Source organism: Eptatretus burgeri, chromosome 2 (genome assembly GCF_056783735.1).
Source record: "Eptatretus burgeri isolate ZD-2024b chromosome 2, Ebu_testis_v1, whole genome shotgun sequence".
In the NCBI taxonomy this organism is placed as follows: domain Eukaryota; kingdom Metazoa; phylum Chordata; class Myxini; order Myxiniformes; family Myxinidae; genus Eptatretus; species Eptatretus burgeri.
Window position 1 is genome coordinate 150,038,282 of NC_140962.1, and position 6,000 is coordinate 150,044,281.

Genomic DNA, 6,000 nt, shown 5'->3' on the forward strand with positions numbered 1-6,000 from the left:
TCTCTCAATAAAATTATCTGACAATGAACTTTTCTTTGTTCGAAATGCGTTACCTGCTGAGAGCGCTCTCCCTTACCTTCGCTCAAGCACTTGTCGTTCCTCCAGGCACTGCCTCCGGCAGATTAAGCACCTCCGGTCACGAGCACCGCACCAACGTCGGTTCGAATCCGAGTCTCGGCGCCAACTGATGTGGATTTTTTAAACCCACCTTGTTGTGATCGTTGTCCTCCTGAAGGATTCTAACTGGCCGATTGTGGAATCCTATTTGACTTCAGACAGAGTTTAACGCTTGTCCAATTTGATTATAAAATCCGACAAAAACCCTATCGACACTGATAAAACTGATGTCCACACAAGTCCTTCCTTGTGAAACAATTTATTTCCTAATTATACACCATACACTTCTCACCCTTGTACAATGAACTTAAGAATCCCCATTTGATTGCAATATTATTTGGTTCTATTTCATTTATTCTTACTTTAGTTAACAGTTAGACCAACCCGATTCAATTCACTTCTACATTACATCAGAGAGTTTTATTCTAACTTGGTACTTGGTCAGTTCCCAGGAGTACGAGCCACTGAGAAACTATACTTCCTCACGTGCTCGTACTCCAAACTTTTAGATTTCAAAGCATTTTATACTTCCATGAGAGAGAGGTTGGGGGATATTCACCCAGACTGTAGACGTGTCCTTTAGACAAAAGCCACTTCGTACATTTTCTAAGCAAAAGTTCATTTATCAGCTCGGTCACTCTACTCCAGAACAACACATTTCTTATCATTTAGGGCAAAAGTCTTTTGGCCAGAAATGACAGCCAATTCAATTTGCAGCATAGAAGTTACATTTCTGAAACTCCATTTGTTACAATTTAAAATACATTAATATAAATTTTTCCCCCACATGGGGGTGAGCTCGCGGACTGGGTGGAGGCCCGGTGCGAGCAGCGGGATAGCCTCCTCCAGGAACGAGGGGAGGGAGTATGCCCCCTTGAGGCGAGTCACGACCAGGTGAGTTCGGTCGTGCTTTGCGGGTTCGAGGGGAGGAGTGCTGCGGACGGGTGCACGCCGAGCTTGGGGGGTATAGAGGCCCCGGAGACCCTTGTGGGGACACGAATCCCCAGTGTGGTTGTCCCTGTGTGTGTGGTGCAAGGTGTGAGTGCGTCCCCGTGTGTGGAAGCGACCCCGTGTGTGAGTGGTGTGGTGGCGATGGTGCCAGAGTACGTGCTTCCCAGCACGCCGAGTGTGGATGAGGCACTGCGGTTGAGTGCCCCCGCGTGTGTGAGTGAGGGACGGTGTGTGGATGAGGAACCGCGGGTGAGTGCCCCCGCGTGTGTGGGTGAGGCACCGTGTGTGAGTGAGGCCGTGTGTGTGGATGAAACGGCCAGTGTGGATGAGGCACCGCGGGTGAGTGCCCCCGCGTGTGTGAGTGAGGCACGGTGTGTGGATGAGGCACCGCGGGTGAGTGCCCCCGCGTGTGTGAGTGAGGCACGGTGTATGAGTGAGGCACGGTGGGTGGATGAGGAACCACGAGTGAGTGAAAGGCCGCGAGTGCGTGGAGCCACGTGTGCGAGGGAGGTAGCATGCGTGAGTGAACGGCCGAGTGCAAGGGAGACCGTGTGTGTGAGAGAGCGGTATGTGAGGGAGATGTCGGTTGGCATGCGAGAGCACGCAGCCGCGTCTCCCGGTGTGAATGTAATGGTGTGGAGTGTGAGCGTCGTAACATGCGGGAGTGCGTGTGCTGAATGGCGACGACGACGGCGACATGTGAGAAAAGAAAGCCGAGTAGCGGCTGTAGTTGTTTCGAGGACCGTGCCGGGTTCACCCAGCAGTGAGCACGAGGTCCGTGCTGTGCAACGCACGAGGCCGCCACGTGCTCGCTTGCGAGAGTGAAGTCCCGGTCCGGAAACGCACGCGGTGGATTTGCCGATCCCGCGGACGGACAAAGTTTAGGCAGGATTTCGGATTTGGACCGGACGGGTTCTCCACGCGATCGTGTGTGTTAAGCTCCAACGGGCAAAGCACATGTGTTCGCGTGGGGAACCCCTCGAGACGTGGGGCTTGTGTTTTTTTTATGCGCACGGTGACGCCATGGCTGCACGTGGGGTTGGAATCCGGCAGGAGGGGTATCCCTGCCGGATGGTACCGTCCAAGGAGGGACGAGGAACACGTGCAGCTGCATGACGTCACGGGCAGGTGCAAGGTGCGCGAGCTCTAAGTTGCCGCGCTGGTGCTGCGCATGAAAAGAAAAAAAAGAAAAAAAAAAAAAAACAAGCCTCACTTTCAGGTGCACAGGATTCCTGGGCAAGGGGTGGAAGACCCCCTTCCCTAGGGCACAGGATGGAAACTAGTTAGGGGGAAGGGTTAGCTTAGTAAGACCGACTTCATGGGGCAGGGGTAAGTCCTCATGGAGTCCGTGGAATGGATTAGGTAGAGGGATTGAGATGAGCTTTAGGTTGGGAAATAAAAGTGATTTTTGGGACATATGAGACAGTGACAGACAGTGAATGTGTAGAGGGGACGTAGTTTAGCTACGTAGGTTAAAAGGAACGTGCTGTAGTTTAAGGGACGACGTGGGAGCACGAGTTAGTTAGGGGATGTAGTTAGGAGGATGGCAGAGTTCAGCGGTGAGTGTGTTGAAGAGTTGTTTGTGGGTTGTGAGGTGAGTACATGATGAGTGAGTGAGGCCAGCGGGTCTGTGTGAATGGAGCGAATGGGGAATGCATGGTGCGATGAGTGATTGGGGGGAGGAGTGACTCCCGCCCAAGGGACCCCGGGGTCAGTGTAGAGTGAGTTAGTGGGTTAGTCAAATTAACAAAAATGGAGGTCGTTTTGCTGTTGGTGGGAATGTAGGCTCGAAACCCGTTTGGAGGGGTGCAGGAGCCCTGTTGACGGGCTGGGAGCGTGGCTGCGAAAAGTGAGTATCGCTGAGTAGGTACCCCGGGCACCAGGCTAGTCGGCCGTGGTAGGCCAAGGGCCCATGGGGGGCCGGGATAGCGTAGTGGGCACGGGTGCGCCTGCTTGGTGCGGGGGCCCGGGGCGCCATTAGCCGCGTGGGCAGTGTTGTGGGCACGGGTGACCCTCGGAAAGGGGCCTGGGAAGCCAGCCTGCCACGTGTGCGTTTCAGGGGAGGTGCCATGGGGGGGGCACTCCCCGGTGTTAGGGAGCTGGTAGGCTCGGAGGCAGTGTAGTGCCCGGGGGTGCCATAGTGGGAGATTCGGCAGAGGGTCGTGCCTGCCAAAGGGAGCCACGTGTCCCAGCCATGAGACCGTGTGAGGGCACGGAGAGAAAATTGGGGGGCGAGGCCCGAAATTGTAAGGACACCAACACAGGCGACGGGAATCTGGATTGTTAGAACCAATAGTTTAAGCGCGAGGCGCTTGTTGAAAGCCCCGGGGTAGTTTAACGGTTAAATGGTTAGGGTAGATTAGGAAGTGTACTCCTCCGCACCATCCATCCCCTCGCTCTCGTTGTGGGCCGCTGGACCCACTTTGGTTATAGATCGCTGAACTCTGGGGAGGCCATTCTGAGGCTTGGATTGGGCCTCGACACAGGACGCTAGCTCTCCCTTATTCCCCTCCGCAAGGGAACGTAGGGGTTGGGAGTAGGCTAGGTGATAGGATAGGTTAGCCGAACAAAGACGATAAAGGGGGTTAGGGGACGATTTATAGTGGGGAAAAAAAAAAAAAGTAAGTTGGGGCTAAATTGGGGTTTGACAAATTAAGGGAGTGGGTATGTACAGTGACAGGCAAAGGCGATAGGTGGGAGGGAGACAGGTAGGTAGGTCCGAGCCCGCCTTCTGAGTGGCCAGCACCACCGCACTCCCTCCACCAACCTCCACTGAACGGCAAAGGCTGGCCAGCTTTATCTGCTGGCTGCGTTGCTGCAAGGCAAAGGCTGGCCCACTTCATCGGCAGCTGTTGTGTTGCTGCAAGGCCTGTGCCGGCCGGATCATCTGCAGCTGTGGTACTTCAAGGCCTGTGCCGGCCAGTTCATCTGCCGGCTGTGTTTGCCTGCAGCGGCCTTCTTCTGCGGGCTGTGTTTGCCTGCTGCCTTTGCCATGCCATGCCCACTGCCCCTGTTCACCAGCCCCCGTTCAATTTTGCTCTGCCCCCCCCTGTTCATTGCCATGTGCGCCAGGATAAAGGCAACAGTTTGCAAGCTGCGAGAACTGCCCTGTTGGCAGCTACAACACGGGCCTGCAGTGGCGGCCCGTGCACCGTGTTTGCGTCCATCCATTCATCCATCCATTCGTGTGTTCATTGCGTGTGCCACTTGAGCTGGCACGGAGACTGCATTTGTGCAGCCCATGCACCGTTGTGGTTCACTGCGTTCAGTTCAAAAGGGAAGGCCTTGGACTGCGTGTGAGCAGCCGGCCACGTTCCCTGTCACCTGCATTGTTTGAGCCAGAGACGGCATGCGGGCAGCCTGGCTCCCTGCTAACTGCTTTCTTTTTGCAGAGTTCATTGATCCTGGGCCATGGTTTAGTGTAAAATTTGTAAGTTAAGGTTAAGATGTACTGTAAATATGAGTGCGCCCCCGGCATGTTTGTCTTAGCGCCGGCAATTTTATTTAAGTCGTCCGTGTGAGTGAGTTTGTTTAGGTAGTTACTCAGCCCTTAGGTTATTTATTTTGGGGACACGAATACCATGAATGTCGCACTCAGGGATCCGTAGGTAAAATGTACTAGGGGAAAACTACACATGATGGCACACGAAAATTTGACGACTTGGGACGAGTCTGTAAAAAGGGGAGGGGGTGGTGTTGTGGTTGACCAAATTCGCAAACCACCATTCAGGTCCCTTAGGTGAGATATCTCGGTAAGTATATGTGTAGTTAGGCCCAAACCCGTTGTCTTGAGGGAATAAATGTCATTCATGAGGGCTGCGACTCTTCAGGATAGCCGTTTTTCTTTTACTATCTTTATTTTGGACCAACCGCCATTATTACCACCACCAACCACGTCTCAACAGCCATCACAACAACAACCACCAACCACAACGCCGCTTCACCACAACCGCCACGACCTTTACCGTCACAACTCGCCACCATCGCATCACCGTCATCTCGCGCCACTCGTGGGCACCGATGCTGGACTCGTGTAGGGCGCGCACCGAGCAGCGTGTTCAAAAGCATCGCGGACTTACCGCAGAAAAACGGATCAAAAACGACTCACGCCCACTTTTGTTCTGTCCAATCGGTGAGCGAGGGGCGGTTTGGCCCCGCCTCCAGGGCGTTGGAGGGCGGTCGCTATATGCAAATTCATGGATCAAAAAGCATTCACGCCCACTTTTCCTCGGGCCAATGGGGAGCGAGGTGAAAGGTCGGAGGCAGAGGGTCAAAGATGAAAGAGCGAAGCCACGGGGCTTATAAAAACGACTGCGTTCGTCAGTTCAGTTGAGTTGGAAGCGGAGGAGGAGTTGAGTTGAGGTGGCAGTTCGCAGTTGGGAGTTCGCGGAGTCGGAGTGAAGAGGACGGAGCTGTGGAGAGGCGGCGGCGGCGAAGGCGGTTGAGGGGGTGCTCACGTCGGGTTCGTGGAACTGCGGAGGGAAAGGCCGGCGGCGCGACCGAGGTCGTGGTGGAGACGCTCGTCGCGGGACCCAAGATTTTGTGAAATCCTCCTTTCCCCGAGCATCAGCAACCCCCTCCTGTTTCCCCCCGCGCTGAGATAGTGCGACAAAAGGGGGCCCCCTTCCCACCCCCTGCCAGCCACTGTCCGCGAGGCCCGCGGAGTTGAGGCACCACCGCCACTTCGCGTCTCATCATCAGACGGGTAGGCCCGACACGGTCTCGGCCCCAGGCCCGCCTACCCCCTCATCCTGGAGGGTGGTTCTCTTTTCTTTTGCTTTGGGAATATGTGTTGTCGGCGCCGTCTGTGAAGTAAAATTGTATAAGTGTTGCCAAGTGCCCGGTAGTCGGATAGATCTGCATTGTTGCATTTGCTTTTTGTCTTCTTCTTTTACATGTGCTTTTGGTGGAATTGTATATGTGTGCTTTCCG

General features: G+C 54.6%; 2 protein-coding genes across 5 annotated transcripts in view; one reads left to right on the forward strand and one right to left on the reverse strand.

Annotated features, from left to right (window-relative positions):
- LOC147033530 (E3 ubiquitin/ISG15 ligase TRIM25-like) overlaps window positions 1–6,000 on the reverse strand; it is a 295,818-nt gene that overhangs the window by 239,492 nt on the left and 50,326 nt on the right. The window lies entirely within an intron of this gene.
- The window catches only part of LOC147033531 (E3 ubiquitin/ISG15 ligase TRIM25-like), a 472,162-nt gene that overhangs the window by 69,136 nt on the left and 397,026 nt on the right, over window positions 1–6,000 (forward strand). The window lies entirely within an intron of this gene.